This window comes from Protopterus annectens, chromosome 6.part1 (assembly GCF_019279795.1).
Source record: "Protopterus annectens isolate FY-2018-M chromosome 6.part1, PAN1.0, whole genome shotgun sequence".
NCBI classification, from domain to species: domain Eukaryota; kingdom Metazoa; phylum Chordata; order Ceratodontiformes; family Protopteridae; genus Protopterus; species Protopterus annectens.
In genome coordinates, this window is record NC_056738.1 from 53,393,656 (window position 1) to 53,413,015 (window position 19,360).

Sequence of the window (19,360 nt, forward strand, 5' to 3'; positions counted from 1 at the left end):
TACATATAGGCCCCCCGTATTTCCCTCAGCCCATATCGCCTACTTAACCTATAAGGAGTACCTTTATATTAAGCCAAGCATCATCCTTCTAGAAGACCTCAGCTATCCTTCCACCAACTAGGAGACTTGCACATTCTCAAACATGTATGCTAAGATATTTCTGGACTTCATCAACATAAACTTCCTTAAAATTTTAAATGATACCACAAGTTAAGAGGCACAACTAAAAAAGTTCAAAGCTGGTGGGGAAATTCAGAAAGGTTTACAACAATCTGGAAGTTCTAAATCTTAAGTTTTCTGAAATACAGTAAGCAGGAGCAATAAAGAGATTGTTGTTCCACTATAACTTTCCATTGTTAATGCCAATAGCACAGCGACTGATCTTGCTGGTGAATATGCATTACAAATGAGGCAGCCCAGGGGTATGACTAATGAAAATTAGCCATGTGCTCTGCCCCAAAATAATGGGAGCAGCAGATTAACATGGTAGAACATTTCTAATCCCTTTGTTATGAGAAAAATTGAAAGACATCTTTTGACAGCATTAACCTATTTACCCCATGGAACTGCTAGTATCATGGAGGCAAGGGTATGCGTGTATGTGCATGGATATGTGTTTGTTTGACTTTAGGGGCATGAATGCAGCTACATGGGCAGGTTTGTGTGTCTGTATGTAGGTGCATGTTTGTCTGTGTGTGAAGGTTTCTGTGGTCACCCTGCTGAAGGTAAGTCGCATATGTGTGTGTGTGTGTGTGTGTGTGTGTGTGTGTGTGTGTGTGTGTGTGTGTGTGTGTGTATATGTGTGTGTTTAGAGGGATTTGAATATGTATGAGTTTGTGAGTAAGGTTGTGTGTGAATGAGTGTTTGTGTGCGTGGTTGTGTTTGTCTGCATGTGTGCATGTGTGTGTGTGTGTGTGTGTGTGTGTGTGTGTGTGTGTGTGTGTGTGTGTGTGTGTGTGTGTGTGTGTGTGTGTGTGTGTGTGTGTGTGTGTGTGTGTGTGTGTGTGTGTGTGTGTATGTGATGTGTGAGCCTGTGTGTGTGTGTGTGTGTGTGTGTGTGTGTGTGTGTGTGTGTGTGTGTGTGTGTGTGTGTGTGTGTGTGTGTGTGTGTGTGTGTGTGTGTGTGTGTGTGTGTGTGTGTGTGCATGTGTGTGTGTATCCTGTGTGTCTAGGGGTCTCTCATTATGTCTGAGTGTACAAGAATGTGTGTGTTGTGTGTGTGTGTGTGTATGTGTGTGTTTGTCTGCATGCATGTGTGTGTGTGTGTGTGTGTGTGTGTGTGTGTGTGTGTGTGTGTGTGTGTGTGTGTGTGTGTGTGTGTGTGTGTGTATATCATGTGTGTGTGGATCCTTGTGTGTCTAAGGGTATCTGACTATGTCTGAATGTACATGAATGTGTGTGTGTGTGTGTGTGTGTGTGTGTGTGTGTGTGTGTGTATGTGTGTGTGTGTGTGTGTGTGTGTGTGTGTGTGTGTGTGTGTGTGTGTGTGCGTGTGTGTGTGTGTGTGTGTGTGTCAGCGTGTGCGTCTTTATGTGTGTGGGTATGTGTGATGTGTGAGTATGTATATGTGCATGCCCCTTGGGGTGCCTATGCTACAACAATGCATGAGCTGGTAGGGAGAACATAAGGTATGTCATATTTGACAATATAGTGTTCAATTTAGAAACATAGTAATTTGCCTTTAATGACATATTTCTCAGTATGGAGTTACCTTTTTCTCTGAACTGGAGATTCTCACTTTTGTGCTAGATAAGTAACTAACTTGCATTAGTTTATTATTAGCATGGGTGGAGAGAATCTCTCTGAATCCCTCCTACCTTAGGCAAAAGAATAGAAAATATGCTTTGCAAATTGCTTAAAACTTGCATCCATAAATGCAGAATTGCTGAATCACACTGAAATGAAAAGGAAATAGTAATCTGATGTAGCATTGCAGAAACTGGTTTATGACTCATGCCTTCAACACTATTGAAAAAACTTTTCCCCCCATTTATTCCATATACACATCTATCTCCATCACCCAATGTATTCGATATACACATCTGTCTATCTATTTACAGCTATTTTAATAGAACGTGTATATCTGTGTTTACCTATTACATATATATGCATGGAGTGTGTGTGTGTGTGTGTGTGTGTGTGTGTGTGTGTGTGTGTGTGTGTGTGTGTGTGTGTGTGTGTGTGTGTGTGTGTGTGTGTGTGTGTGTGTGTGTGTGTGTGTGTGTGTGTGTGTGTGTGTGTGTGTGTGTGTGTGTGTGTGTGTGTGTGTGTGTGTGTGTGTGTGTGTGTGTGTGTGTGTGTGTGTGTGTGTGTGTGTGTGTGTGTGTGTGTGTGTGTGTGTGTGTGTGTGTGTGTGTGTGTGTGTGTGTGTGTGTGTGTGTGTGTGTGTGTGTGTGTGTGTGTGCGTGTGTGTGTGTGTGTGTGTGTGTGACTTGATCATTGTCATACAGTAGGCATACAGTGACTGAGGGAATCAAAGCTTGGACCACAGGATGAAAGTTGTTAGTAGTTCACAGTCTTAATTATCAATGTTAAAATCATCACATTATATAGATCAGCAAATATTTATAAGCCATATTTACATTCTGAGGAGTCTCTAAAGCTGTTTTTGATAGTGAAGGCTCAACCACATGATGTTAACACTGCTCAGTGAGTAAATATTTGGTTAGAGTAAAATAAGCTGATTCCTTCCTGTATTTTATCCTTATGTTCCGTATTTAGTTATCAGTAACGGAATCAGTTTAAAAGAAACTTTGTTTTACTTATTTTATATTTCTTTCTAAGGTTCAGTCTTTTGAAAGCTAAATGTAATAAGTGGATACCACAGTGGTGAAGTTTCCAGTGTGAAGGATTTTGGGGGGAGCTTTGCCACACAAAATGGCCACATTATGAATTCAGTAAAGAGCTCCTCAGTCTGTCAGTCTCACCTGAATGGTTTTCCTAGTTAGAAGCATGAAATGTGATCACACCATTTCATGAAAATGTATGTAAACTCAGTAAAATTTACTATTTTTTGGCAGTTGTCTGTGCAGGGTAAAATCTCCTACTACATACTACACAACCATTAATAATTATTGCTAACTCTGTCCACTGCAGTTCAGGCGAAGCATATTTACTGCCCCAGTCCACATAAGCCATCTCAAATTTGTGTGAATCTCTGCTTTAATAACAAGCAAATAATAGTGCGACTCCCAGCAGAAAAAGTAGCAGCGTGATAGTTTTATCTGTGTAGTTTGACAAGCAGTATTTCTACTTTAAGAATCAAGTTCCTTCCTCTATTTGTGTTTCTCTGTCCCTTTTCTCAGTAAGTGGTGACTTGTTTCCTGGAAAACATCCTTCATTATATATGCATTCAGTTTGAATTCAACTGTCTTGTAATACAGCCACAGATCACAACATGCAGTACTGGGATTATGCATTTAACCTCCTCTTCACTTTGATTCTTTTATGCATTTTCAAAGGTGAGAAATGTTTTATATGTATTAACTTCTAATATGTGATATTTAAAATGTTGCTGTCACATTCAAGATATGTAATACAGTATTAAACTGCCATATACAAATCAATTAAGTTAAAAGAAAACCTGCAATTGCTCTATACAATTTTAGTCATTATTAATCATGAAGAACCAACTAATATTAAAGTTTTGCTTTGTAGATTACCTGGAAGCTTTCATGTTATTATACAAATTTCTTACAGTCATACAGTATGGAGATATACACTGTGAGAATCAGTTTCTGGTCAGCAGATATGCAATTTGTTATTATACCTATGTGCATTAACCAATTTAAACTACTCAGAAACAACAGCTGTACATATCTACACTGTTAACCAGCATTCCAACAGACATTAATGTTGTTTGGTTCACTTTGAAAGAAGCTCTTGTATAGGAAAAATACCTTGCTTAACTTCCGCTGTGGCGCAGCGGTGGCATTGTTGCCTCACAGCAAGAGGTTCTCCCGTTCAATTCTCGGCTTGGGTTGGGAGTTCCTTCTGTGTGGAGTCTGTATGTCCTCCCCGTGGTCGAGTGGGCATTCAAAAGGCATGCGTTGAATGGGTGTGCCTTCGTTGGGCGTCAGGCTGGCAACTCGACATCATAAAAAACAACTGCCAATCATTAGTGGACCGGAGTTCCGCTGTGGCGACCCCTAACCGGGAAAAGCTGAAAGACAAACAACAACAACAACCTTGAGATTGCTATTGAAGCTTACGATTCTAGGAACCATCAGAGAATGTTGAATGACTGATTTACAAATACTCCTTTGATATGCTGAAGTTTATAATCAAGTAACTAACCCCATTTATTTCTGGTGCAGAAGGGGATGCCAGCATACTGACCTCTATTTTATGAGGGGTAACTGTAGGACCTGTTAGATGGCAGAACTGAGAAAATTAACAAGAACTTTAGAACTGCTATGATTAAATAATAATCTACGTAGAGGGAAAAAGGTGGATTGTATGCCAAGGGCTAAACAGATATGCTGATCATTTCATTTATAAATATTTGAAAAGGTGGTGGGGTACATTATCATTTGAAGATTATACAAATCAAGTAATTCAAGGAGGCATCAGGATCAGAGCCCTCCAAGTACAAAACTATTAATGAAGGGACTATAATACAATGAAGATAACTATGTAAGTACATGAATAAAGCCGACTATGGCTGTATAATGCTATGGTGAATGTGTATGAAATAGAGAAAACATAACTGGACTGGAAATCTCTTTTAAAGGGTGAGTCATGTTATAAACAAAGAGTCCAGAAACAGGAGAAATCACTGCCATAAAATAACAGATATTTACATTATGACAGTGTTAGTGGCTCAGCAGGTAATATACTTACCTTTGCTTCTGTAAGACCAGCAGGCTGGTGTTTCTCTTCCCAATCTAGGTGACTAGATTGCTGATGTTACAGTGCAGAATTAAGAGGGGAGTGCTGCAGTCTTGAGTGTGTTGACCTACAGATGTGATGTTAAACCAGCACCTTAACTGCTTCAGCTGGTGGTAGGTCAGGTGGATGTAAAATATCCCACAGTAGGGGAAGTTCCCTGACCCTGGACAAATATCCACTAATAGTATAAATATCACTTCAGGTCTCTCCTGAAGAGAAGCTACTAGTCCAGCGGGACTATCCCAGTCAACAAAGGATAAATTAAAAAAAAAAGAAAACCTTAATACTCATTGTCTTTATTTTGTGTAATGACTTTAAATTTTAATTTAAAATTCTTTGCTACTATCTGTTTAGAAAACTGCAAGTTTGTTTATAATTATTAATAAATATATTGACTATTGACATAAGAATCTAAAAATATATTACCTGTAATTAATCGTGTACAATATTTTCCATATCAATTTTTTAAAAATATATCAAGTCACTTAACTTCATAATGCACATTGTTATACAATAATAAAAAACATATTTTTTAGTTTGCTATTTTACCAGTAGATATTCCTTACCTGATTCATATTTTAAAGCTTTATTTTAGGATCTCTTTGCAATTTAACATGTTCTCCTGGACTGTTACTACTTGGAAAGCTTATACAATCCTAAGTATTGATTATTTCCCATACAGAGTATTTAAGGGATTTGTAAAATTCTGTATGATGTGGCAAAATGTATGCTGTTTTTACTGAATGAGGCCAACTAGAATTATTTATTTATTTTGTTTATTTATTTTACATTTGTTAACCGGGTTAGTCTGGCTGAGCTTTTGGCTCATTTTCAACAGAGACCCAGACAGAAAAGCTCCTCAGGACTAGAAAACAATTTGTTACTACTATGTTACTAAAATTTAATAATCAGCTATAGGATCTTACAAGCAGAGACCTGGAGAGAAAAAAAAGCTCCTCGGGCAATTCAATTATACAGAGTATTAACAATTGGCAGACAAGTATGTGAGTTGTTACAAACACGGTTTTAAACAATTAGCAGAAGTAAATGTGACTAGTTACAATATTATTTAAGCTGCTTAGAGCAAAATGAGTTAATAGTTAGGCAGATGCTTATTTAAAGTGGGTAGGATCTAGTTGTATAGGAGTTAGGAAACAAGAAAGGAAAGTAAGAATGGCTAGTAGGAGATGTAGGGGAGGTAGAGTATAGGAGACAGACTAGACAGGTAGGTTGTTTTGAGACTGTAAGAATTAAGAGTTGTTGGAGACAGAGGAAGGGAAGAGGTAGAAGAGGCAGGGGAATAGTGTTAGAGATACATTAAGAGTGAGGTGGTGAAATATACTTGGCAAAGTAATTTTGCTGCCTTAGATATGTGTTCAGTTTAAAATTTTTAAGTCTATTTATTTGTTAACTGTGTAGGTGGACTGCCCCAAGTTCTTTTGAGCCACAAACTGAACTCAAAAAGCAAGAAAAACATCAGTGCAGTGAACAATTGTTGTCAGAGTCATAATATAGAAAATAAAACTATTATCAATGGTTTTCAGAACCACAGTATATAAAGACTACACAATACAGAGTCATTGTACAAAGAAAGATGTTAGTAGAAATATAAAAATAACAATACAGGGCAACAGATGATTTTATTTATAGATTTCATTCACATTTAGTCACATGTTGACTACTCATTAAATAAAAATATTTATTTTGGTAAATATATACCTGTTTGCATTGTTGGATTTGATGCTTCGAGGGATTATGCTCATAAATATCAAATGCCACAAAAACCGAATGCAAAAATATAAAACCTATTTTGCCAAATTACAAAACATGATATCAGTAAAATGGATCCTGCAGTAAATCCTGCAGGGGAGGAACTAGTTTTTTGTAGAATTTAGTGGTTAATAAAAAAAAAAAAAAAGATGCTGAAGACCATCCTCAGTAATCCAGACATTTATTTCCAGATTAAATACTTTTATCTCTTAAAATTACATGAGACATTATCAGAATCTGGTGAAGTTTTATGTAATTTTAAGAGACTTAAGCTATTAATCTAAGGTCTGTGTGACAGAGGCTGGTCTTCAGTGTTTTTTTTTTTTTTTGGAGAGGGCATGTTTTTCTTGGCACTGATGTACTGTGTTATTTGTTAGTTTATTTGTATTTGGTAGTGGACTAAACAAACTCAAATCATATGTATTCAATCAGTCTCAGTTCAACCAAATTCTATTCCATATTTTGCACTATAGCCTCTAAAAAGTATAACGATTCTAACCTGCTACTCCAAACATTTGCATTTGTACGTCTTCAATAGATAGTTTTAAGTATGAAAAGCTGTCAGTGTCTTACTAGACTATTCCAACATGTTATGATAACTTTTATGAAAGCCTTTTTCTATTACAGGAGCAACAAAAGCTGGTCTTTTAAGACATATAGTACATTCATTGTGATGCCTTAATTCACATGTTGTCATTCTTACAATCATTTCTCCCACCCTCGCACTTTGCTAACAGCAGCCACTAGCTCCTATCCTTGCCTGTTGGGTCTGTTGGACCCACCTTAGATTTCTGTCTCAACTAAACTTCTGTTCAGAATGGTGAGGAGATCAAGGATGCTGATACAGCATCATACTGCTAACAGGAATTGTGCCCCAATTATCCCCACTGAGTGGCAGCTTTGTGACATTCATAGCTGCTTTTGGGAGGTGCATGTTAGCTTCTGCACATGTGCAAACTCCTGACCAAGTGGCATACCTCTTTCAGCATGGAGCTTGCCAGGCTCATAATGCTGTTGTCACAGTGAACCTAGGCAGACTTCTTCCCCACAGGATGAGTGATCTGACATTGTCCACTCTCTTCCATACTTTTTAGTCCAGTCCCTCCAGCACTCATGCAGCCAGTTAAATTCAGGTTATCAGAGGCACAGTAAAGGTTCTATACCTCTGTGCCATATCTTACAATCACTTATGACCTTAGGGAGGGTAAGTGTGTTGTTAGACTAAATAGAAATACTGGTAATGTGCTGTTACTGGTAGATAGTTTAACCTTTGGAGTATTAAGCAATGAGGAGTTCTTGTGTTAGCCTGGAAAATAAATCTGTGCATTTTATTTACTGCAATTGGAAGTAAGTGGGTGCTAATTGAGGGGTTTAACGTGATGATCTGTAGGGCATATTCTAGTTTGAGTAGTAAGACATTTTTAATGATTTTTTTGCTTCCCATCATTTTAAGTTGGAGAATTACCTTATCAACTGCTTTCTCAGTTTTGTGTCTGAAAGATAATATCAATTCCATCAATAGCTCAAGGAACCTCTATTCATTCCTTCAGTAGATTACGTTAGCAAGTGGGTCTTTCAGTACCATAGATTTTATATCCTTCAACTGCAAATATAATTTAAGTTGTTATCTTATAGGTAACTGTCAGTTTACCATGTGCTGTGTATTGAAAGGAATTCTGCAGTTTGTTTTGCAGACTTGGTAGAGATTTACTGGAGTTAAGCAGGATGTCATTCACATAGATGGTTCAATAGGAGTAGGATGGACCTAGTACTGACACCTGGAGGACACACAAAAAGTAATGGCTAATGTTTGAGGTGGAATTTCCCACTGTTAATTGAAATGTTTTTCTGCTTAGATTGTTTGCAAACCAGTTTATAACACCAGGACCAAAGTTAATATTTAAATTTAGTACCAGAACATGGTCAACTGTTTCAGAGGTGTGAGTCATATCTACAAACACTCCTTTGTATAAAGGTTATTGCTAATATTATTATCAATTATATCAGTTACTTTGTAAATCACAGAGATAATGCTGAAACCTTTTGTAAATCCATGTTTGGCATTTGTTAAAAGTCCATGGGTATTGATATAATTTGTTTAGAGATATATTTTCTAAGTATTTTTTTGTTTGAGCTGTTGTTTGAAATAGAACAAAAGTGCATGTTTTTTTTTCAATTGAAATTTTGATAATGGACGTATTGGACAATGTTTCAGTTGCATTACTAAACTGGTAGTGATTCACAGGTTAAAAATATGGGCAAAAGGACTGTCTAGATGAAGAGCTACAACTGTATTAAAAACTCAGAAGAGTGGGTATGCTTATGTTTGGATTTTCTTTTGTTTTTTTGTCAACTTTAAAGTTATTTAATTAGTACTTTTCCAGTGATTTCTCCTGAAGTGGAATGTTGATAGGTGGTATCACGTGAGGTAAATGGGTTGTCAGTAAAATTTGGGGTGCTTTGATTACTTGGAATATTGTTGTGCCTTGTATTAATATGTTTGGTGTTACTGTTTATTTTGTCCCAGAGACTTCCCCTGCTCTGGAACAAGACTCCAATCTACATTAGGCAGAGCTCCTCACTAACTCTTCAAGAGAAACCTTGACAAGTGGATGGGAAACAGGAAATTTACCCCGGGGATCACATCAGTGGCTCTGCTGGACAGAGGCACAGGGAACTAATCTAAGGGGGCGGCGAAAGCCAACACTTTCCAACTAGGCTTATAAATGCCTTTGGGCAGATAGCCTAGTACCTACCTATGAACCTATAATACTGACCATCAATGCTTCCTGCAATTCAATATACTGTTCCAAGGATCAAAAAAGAAGAAAGGCTGGTATGTGCTTCAATGATTTTTAACCTGATACAGTGCTGAAAACAGCATGAACACACTCAGTACTGATGAACCAGAAGGAAAATGCATCGCACAGGAGATACTACACACAGGTTTATTATGAACCAAATCACACAACAAACTAGAATTGTTTCACATTTGCTTTCATCCATCTAAACAATCAGACTTCTTCAAAATGTAGTCTCTTGTTCAGGCAACAAATCAGTTTATAGTGTAAGGTCACATGGCCACAAAAGACTGCAAATACTAAAGAATATACATAAACATCAAAGTCACTAAATGTTATAGGTACATTAAATCCATTTTAAATGTATTTACATGCATTTTAGATCATACTAAAACACAATTAACAAAAATAAATATAAACTATTCCTCTAAAATGTCATAAAACTATTTTATAATATAAAAATCTTATGAGACCTAATACATAATCTGACATCTTTTAATTTAACAGAGAGAAAATTGACATATTTTCATTTAAACCTGGATCTACAGCCTCATTTAACTTTAACTGCCATGAGAGCTCTTTATATTCAAGGGTAGTCTCCCAAGTTCAAACACTCAAGTCAGGGACTACTCTGTCAAGAATACCAAAATCATTTTTTTTTAAACCATGTCCCAAGACTCACACTCCACATTCCTAAGCACCCTGGAGAATATTAGGGTCCAACCTAACACTCTCATACTGGGCGACTTCAACTACCCCTCTATTAACTGGGAAAACTACACATGTAACAATACACTTACCCAATGTTTCCTGGAATTCATTAATTCCAATGCCCTGGACCAGTTCCTTCTTACACCCAGTAGAGGTAGCAACATCCTTGGCCTTGTCATTACTAACTTGGGCAACTGTTGCTATACACCAATACTCAACTCCTCCCTGGATAGATCCGATCACAAACTAATCACCTTGGAAATCCACCCCCCCCCCCACCCCGCAAAGGTAACCACCATGAAAAACTTCTCCAAAGCTAACTTTGGGCTCTTAAAAACAGAGGTGGCTAATTTCACGGCACCCATGCAAATGGAGATCAGTTGCATAACCACTGAATCATACACCAATGCACTGTATGAACACGTACACAAATGCATGGATCACGCCATACCAAACAGAACCAAGATGTTCTCCAAAAAAAGGAAGTCAATCTGGTGGTCTCCTGCCATAAACAAACTGTACAACAGAAGGAGGAAACTGATGTGGAATAAGGTGAAATCCAAAGACTGGAAAAACTCCCTTATCAGCCTCAACAAAAAGTTGAAATCCCTCATCAAATCCTATAAAGCTAGCTATGAAAACAGAAATCCAGCAGATAGTAAAGAGAACCACAAGGCCTTCTATAGTTATGTAAAGACTCTCCACAGCAATACCCAGATTTCCTCTGAGCTACTGCACAATGGTACCTCCTATACCAAGCCAGCAGGTATTGCCAATATACTGGGTGACAGATTCAGTGCCGACTTTACCCCTCACCCCCTCCCAAGGGACCAGCCACAATACTAGTAGATTGCCAGACACTCAGTATTACTGCTGTCAGGTTAAAACAGCACTGTCTAAGTCCAAGAATACAGCTTCTATGGGACCTGACAATATCCCAGGCTGTGTTCTACATGAACTACTGAGTGAACTGGCACCTCACCTGTGTGCCTTGTTCAATCACAGCCACACCTCAGGCTTTGCCCTTACTGAATGGTGCACTGCTACAGCCATCCCTCTCCTCAAAGGAGGAGTGATTAGAGACCCTGGGAACTATTGCCCTATTAGCCTGACGAGTCTGATATGCAAAGCTATGGAACACATCATCATGGACCTAATAAACAAGGATATAGGGAATCTCTAAACTCTTGATCCAACACAGTTTGGTTTTGTGAAGGGTAGATCATGCCTGCTCAACATGGTTGACTTCTTTGAGTCAGTCACCAGAGCTGTGGATGAAGGCAAGGTGGTTTATACAGCCTACCTTGATCTGGCCAAGGCCGTTGACACCATTCTTCACTCAAGAATCATAGAAAAGCTCACTAAGCTAAGAGTCAACCCCTATATCACTAAGTGGTTTGCAAACTGGCTTACAGGTAGAACCCACAGAGTGAAAGTAGCTGACTCCAAGTCAGACTGCTGATCAGTCACGAGTGGAGTCCCACAGGGTTTGGTCCTGGGTCCTCTCCTGTTTGGTATCAACTTCTCTGAAGTCCAGGCCAACATGAAGAGACTATGACTGACAAAGTTTGCAGATGATTGCAAGTTGGGAGCTATTATTAACTCCCCAAGTGATGTTGACATCCTACAGAAAGGCCTCACTGAGACCAACAATTGGTGTTAGAACCATGGCCTTAAGCGCAATGCCAAAAAATGTGTCATCATCCCCTTTGGGAAAAAAACAGTTCCCATGAATTACCACATCGATGGTAGTCCACTCAACACAGATGGCGTATAAGAGATCTGGGAACACAGGTTGACAGCAACCTCTCTTTTGACCACCACATTGCCACTGTGGTCAGAAAGTCCTTCTATGTGGCACATCTCATTGCTAAGGGTTTTGCATCCAGCAAGAAAGAGGTCATTGTCTCCCTCTACTCTTCCCTCATTAGGCTAATCATTGAGTATAATGCCCCATTTGACATGTACCTCACTAAACACCTGCAACAACTGGAGAGGCCACAAACGTACCTCACAAAGAGGATCCTAGGCCCTAAACATTTGTCCTATATGGACAGACTAAAAAAACTGCAACTATTCTCTGTCTCACATCGCCTACTTAGAGGTGTTCTCTGCTTGACTTACAAAGCCATGTATGACCCAGCTCTGTTAGAAATGCTACATCTAAAGAAATCCCAATCCCTCCGGACCACATGCTCCAGAGACCTCAACCTCATTACCACAATCAACAGAACATGCACCTCACTAGCCCTCTTCAAGAGGAATCTTGATGAGTGGATGGGAAATTGAAAATTCACCCCAGGGATCACTCCAGTGGCTTTACTCGACAGAGGGACTGGGAACTAAGGTTGGGTGGTATGATGCCAGGGTAATCCTATGGGCTAGGCTTGTAAAGGCCCCAGGGCCATTAGCCTAATACATACCTATGAATCTATGAAATGGAATGATTATAAAGTGCATTATTACTATTCGCTCTCCTATGTCATAATAGTGTTCATAAATGCATTTCCTTAAAACTGTATTGGTTTTATCTACATAAAGGGCAGGGCATGTGCAACACTCAGCTAAATAGACTACTCAGATGCTAGTACAATTACCTCCTTTTAGTTTAATTTATTTTGTTTACTGACCAATGTACAGTCCTTTTTTCTACAAATAAAGATTTTGCCTCTAATATATACCTGTCTTCATTACAGAAGCCACATTTCATATTACCTTTCAAAAAGGTTGATAGGCTCATAGGAGAATACTAGGCTAACTGCCCTGAAGGGCCATTTTAAGCCTAGCCGATAACTCCAAATGAGAATCAAAACTTGTATGGGAGTGGGGCTAAGAAGCAGAGAACAAGCAGAAAGGAGAAAGGGCTGTGAGGACAGAGAATATTAGAGGATTAAGTATATAGAATACAGAAGTTGTGGGGGTAAGAGCTAAATAAAAAAAAAAATAAATGATTACCAGAAATATGATCTATATTCTGGTAACTGTTGTGGGGAATAATGACAGTTGTAATATGACCATAACTAGCAGAGCTCAGATAAGCACATTTCAATCAGTGTAGTTTCAGTCCCAAGAATCAGATGTTAACAAAGATAACACAACAGCTGTCAAACTCTGCAGGTACTAAATCTATGAGAAAAAAAGACAGAGGGTGTAAAAAAAATAATTATTATTTCTTGCCAAAACCAGATTAATATTCATAGAAGCTTTTATTAAAGTGGGTAAAATATATGTGAAAGAACCATTTTGGAATAAAAATAGCACAGCTATTGTTCCCTTGGCCAACATGTTCTTACCCATGTGTGACTAGGCTTCTGATACTGAACTTCTACAGGAAACAGAAATAAAAATAGACACAGAGTAACACACACTGTGAAATTATAATAGCAGTGTGCAATGGGTTATGCTGGAAAGACGGGTATATCTTGCAGAGGATGCTACTGCTCTGGAACAGACTCCTCACCAATATAAAACAAAGCTCATCCCCATCTGTATTCAAATGCAACTTGGATCTATGCATGGGAAACAAAACATTTACTTCAAGACTGATCCTTATACTACTAATGGACACAGGCAGCTCCTAAATGGTTTATCCCATGCATTACTCCTCTCAAATTATCTATGGTATGATCCCAGTTATTCTCAACTGGGATAATATATAATTAGTGATCATGGGATGGGTAATGCCAGTCTAACATCATATGGTTAATTAAAGCACCAGAAGGGAAAATGACTATGCTAAAAATGGCCCACAACAGGAGTTAGCCTGGTACTTAGTTATAAACTAATATGAAAAAAAGCCCTCCCAAGAATCTGAACAGCAGATTGGGTTAAAATAGAATTAGTAAATAATGTACAGTTGAAGCATTTATTTATTTCATTTTACATTTGTTTACTAGGAAAGCCTGACCAGGAAAGTCCAAATGGACAAAATGTCCTTTTTTTAGTGGAGGCCTGGGGAGAAAAGCTTCACATTTGTAAATTACAATAAGATACATATATACTCTACAGATACAAATATTCATAGGATCACAGGAAATTACTAGGCTGTTGACCCGGAGGTGATTTTAAGCCTAGCCATTTCAACCCAATGTAGTACCATAGTGGTACTAGTCAATACCCAAGACTGCATTTATTAATGACTGCCCATGTCAAGGAGGGTTGTGGGCACTATCCCCAATAAGAATTTATGGTGCCCCATCCACTTATCCAGGTTCCTCTTGAGCAGTGCCATAGAGATGCTCTGTTTTACATGAATTGGTAGCCTGTTCCAAATATGTGGCAGTCACTGGGAGATAAATCTGTTCCTCAAACATGTTCTATTTAAGTCACAGGCCATGTTTAAGTCCCTGGAATTGGTAACTCTAGACCCATTTGATTTACATATATGCAGTAAGTTCATTAGGTTTGGGTCTTGGGTTGCTCTGTAGGTCAGACATAAGTCTCCCCTAAGCATTCTTTATGATACGGAGTATAGTGACAGGGATTTTAGTCAGTCCATGTAAGGCACATGCTGGGGACCACTGATCTTCTTTGTTAGAAACCTCTGAGGTCTCTCTTATTGCTGAAGATGCTTAGTACGGTACATACTGAATGTGGTGTCATACTCAATTATGGGCCAGATAAGTGCCGAGTATTAGGGGGTTATAGCTTCTTTTGTCCTCAAGGCAATGTCTTTATTAATCAAGTGAGCTACATGTAACGCTTTCCTTACAATTGTAGACATATGGTGGTCAAAGTTAAGGTCATGATCAGCCTGTGATTCCAGGTCCCTTACCACTTCATGGGTACTTAGGGTATTCTAATTGATTTGATAGTATGAAGGGACATTGTCTGTGTTGAAGGGACTGATGATGAATTCCTTTACATTCAGTTTGAGACCATGGCTAATACACCATTGTTGGTCTGTGTGAGACCATCATGGAGTATACTGAAATCATTGTTGGTCTGTGTGAGACCATCATGGAGTATACTGAAATCATTTGGGGATTCAATAATTTCACCTAGTTAGCAGTTATCTGCAAACCTGGTCAGCCACAACCCTTTAGTTTTGACCTGAACTTCTGAGAAGTATATACCAAATGGTAAGGGGGCCCAGCACTGACTCCTGTGGCACCCCACTGGTAACAAGTCTGTTGGTTGATGTGGAGTCATCCACTTTGATAGTTTGTGTCGAGTTTGTAAGCCAATTGGCCACTCATCTTAAAATGAAGGGGTTTACACTCAGTTTGTTAAGTTTATCTGTAATGCCTGAATGTGGGATTATGTCAAAAGCCTTTGCCTAGTCAAGGTATGCTGTGTGCACAGATTTTCACTCATCAATGGCCTTGCTCACACTTTCAAAGAAATTGATGAGATTTAACAAGCTGGATATGGTTTCACAAAGCCGAATTGGGTAGGGTCCAGGGTTTGAAGGTCACTTATGTCTTTATTTATGAGGTTCATAATGACATGTTCTCTGGCCTTACAGATGATGCTGGTCAGGTTTATGGATCTGTAATGCCCTGGGCCTATTATTAGGTGACCTTTGTAGAGGGGAATAACTGTAGCTGTTCTCCATTCCACAGGAACAAACCTTGTGATTAGGCTATGATTGAAAAGAGTACTTAGTGGTGATGCTAGTCCATGTTTTAGCCTGTTTAGGAGACAGCCTGGGATGTTATCTGGTCCCATAGAGTCCACATTTTTTGCCTTTGACAGGGCTTTGAGGGCCTGCTCTTCAGATATGTAAGGTGGGAAGGTTGGTGGATGGTTTGTTGTAAGTTAGGAGGGGATAAGGGAGTGAAATTTTTGCCAAACCCATCCACTAGCAGGTTCACTATCTCTGTGGAGTCAGAGTGTGTGATACCATTGGCCAGCAGTTCTGCACATGCATGGATCCTACCCTTTAGGTTATGTACATATATCTAAAAGGACTTATGGCTATCCTTGGCAGTACTTATTAGGTTTCTCTCAAAGGAGCTCTTGGACAATTTGACAAGTTGTCTTATTTGCCTGTTAAGGCTGAGGAGGGTGCTTTTCCATTGTTGGGTCCTTGTCTTTGTTTACTTGGACAGCAACTTTTTGCATTTATTGTAGAGTTTGTTGATGCTGAAAGTCCACCATGGCAGCTTGAGTTTACTTGGGGCTCTGGCTTTGATTCTGTCTGGTACAGCCAAGTTTATACACATGCAAGTGATTTAAAAGTGCTTTAGGGTAAGCTTCGGCATTGTTACCACTTTCCACTTGGGGTGGGGCTTGAAATGCATTTATACCTTCACCTAGGAGGGTATTGTTTGCCTTGGTGAAGTCATTTAGTCTGATTTCACTCTTTGAGAGTTCTGGTGTTAGTGTCAGTACAAAAGTAACTGATTTGTGATCAATTTTAAATAATGAGGGTCCGTCAGTTGCAGCAGTGCACCTGTCGGACATGTTGGTGTGGACCAGATCTAGAATTTTTGTTCCTCTTCTTGGGGTATGAACAATTTGCTCGAGGCCATTTGAATTCACAAAGTCAAGGAACATTTGTGCTAGTGAGTTTAGACTAGAGTAAGTTTCCCAGTTGATGGTGGGATAATTGAAATCCCCCACAACCAGTGCATTCTGTAAATTTTGGATTTCTTCAGTTTTGATAGTAGGCATCATGGGTGCCATGACCCATGGAGGGGATCTATAAACAGTTAGTACTTGAATGGGAGTCTTACCCATGGCAACCTGGACCTGGAGTAACTTCATGGAGTTGTCCAGTCTAACTAGACATGAGGTGAATTTATCTCTAATATAGATTGAAACACCACCTCCTTTGGTTTTCACACATTCCTTGTGCAGTCTATTGGTGTGGAAAGCATTGTAGCCTTGCAGGGCCAGGGTTTAATCTGAGGCCTTAAACCAAGTTTTTGCAACTGCACAGACATCTACATTTTCTAATGATAAGAAGCATTTCCAGGGAGTGCCGTTTTTGGTTTAAGCTCTTAGCATTTAGCAGCATGACCTTTATTTTGTCCTGATTGTTAATTTCACATTGGTAATGTTGTTTTTGAGACCTTGCCTAAAAGAGGCACTATGGGGGCCAAGAGTCTTTGCCAGCAGCTGAAAGCCTAGGGGTCCTAGGTGCAAACTGTCTCTGGCAAAGCAGCAATGTTTGTCGACCATGGCTTCCCAGTCACACAGGAACTGGATCCCCTTGGAATGACACCAAATGCTAAGCCAATTATTGAAATCATTCACTTTTTGTTTATACTGTGGCATCATTCTAGATGAGGGAACTATGCTGCTCAAGGGTAGGGGCATAACTGCCTAGAACATATACTCAGTGAGCTCAACCATGTCTCTCTTCATATTGTCCAGTGAGGTACATCTCAAGTCATTCACGCCAACATGAACTATGACAGTCATAACGGTACTTGTTGCTGAGAGACCTGAGTGCATGCATGCTTTGGTGAATCCTTGTACCAGCCAGGCAGCTGACCCTGACTTTCTCCTTGTCCAACCTGGTGAGTGGAACAGACATTTGTCTCACTGTTAAGTCTGCAATGACAAGAAGACTTGGGTTTTAAGTATTATGCCTTACAGGCTTGGTGAGTGAGACACTGGTGCTGCTATGTGTCATGGGTGCTGTGGAGACTGTGTTAGCTATAGCAGACTTGTGTTTTGTAGGTCTCTGGTGTTTCTGTAAGTTTTTGAGCGAACCTCTACATATGTGGATTTACATGTTTGATATGTACTATGTGTATGAATAGTGGTATGTGTATGAGTAGTGGTACTATGAACGTGCAGTAGTGGTTGAGTTGACAACTTTCTCCATGTTGCTGTTATGAGTGTTAGAGAGCGTGGATTTTTGATTCTTGATGTAAATACATCTCTTGCATTTTGGACTAGACTGTGTTATTAGTAGAGGGTTGTCTGTGTACATGAGGCAATTGCTACACTGCCTCAAGAGACCCAAATCAACAAAGTTAGCAGGAGAAACAAGAGTAGCCCAACTGTCCATAATGCTAGGTTGAAGACTGTTGTCTCTAGGGATGGCTATTCAAAAATGATCATGGAGGAGCTCAGCAAATGGATATTTCTGCCTGGGTTTTAAGGGAAATTTTGTTGAATTTAACTGTCCAGCTTTGGCACACAATTGTGTGGTGCTGCGTGACATGCAAACAAGCAGAAACCTGCTCAGATGCAGGGCATAAACACCAAAAGCTAAAACTTGGGAAAAAAAAAACTCTAACAAAATTCAAAAGGACCATTGAGGATGCTTATTCCAGGCCCTAGATCAGCCTCCCTTTACCAGTCAGGTGCCAATTGATCACAATTCTCTCACTAAAGTTCAGCTAGGCCCCTTCCAATCTATGATGGCCTGGAAAATGTGCTCAGAACAAACAAACTACTACAAACAGTTCCAGAAGCAGAAGGCCTAGATCTCGACTATGCTGCAGCTACTAGCTACTCTAGTTTTAGTGGGAAACACTAGAGAATATTTAACACAGCAGAAAAAAAAAGTAGAAAATCAGCCAGGAGTCCCTAAAGAATTATTTAAACTGTTAACAGATCAATTAATTAAGTACTGCTTGGTGGGAAAACTATAGCAAGCAGAACAGATAGCTTTGAAACAGTGAAAAAATACCCATGCATACTTAAGAAATAGAAAAAACAACAAGAAAGTTTGCTAAACAGTGAAAACAAAATAAAATTTGATTTTACAGGCACAGTGTAGCAGTCAATTGCAGTAAAACAGTGTAGTTTAGTATACAGTAAATAAATACAGTATAAAAGTAGGTGGCAGGCAATAAAGAAGTGCAATAAATGGTATACATAAGCAATAAAACAGGCAACTTATATTTTTTGGAGGCCCAGAAGCCACTTGTCATCTAACTCAGAGTTGTGGCTGGTAGCCCACCTCAGTTCAGCTTAGTACAAACAAGCAGAAGCCTGCTCAGATGCAGGGCCTAAATACCAAAAACTCACACTTGAACAAAAACACTCTAATATTGATTCAATCTCATATGCAAGTACAAAATGAAAATATGTGTTATACATTTGGTAGATAAAATCATATAATCTAGATAGGATACAAATAATAGCAGTACTGTTATTGTAGGTAAAAAGCACATTAAGTATACATATGCTTAGTGGGGGTATACTATTCAAATACAAAAATAACAGGTTGTGTTTCTTTAGCTGCCTTAAGACATCTATTTGCTACTACATTTTGTGCTAAA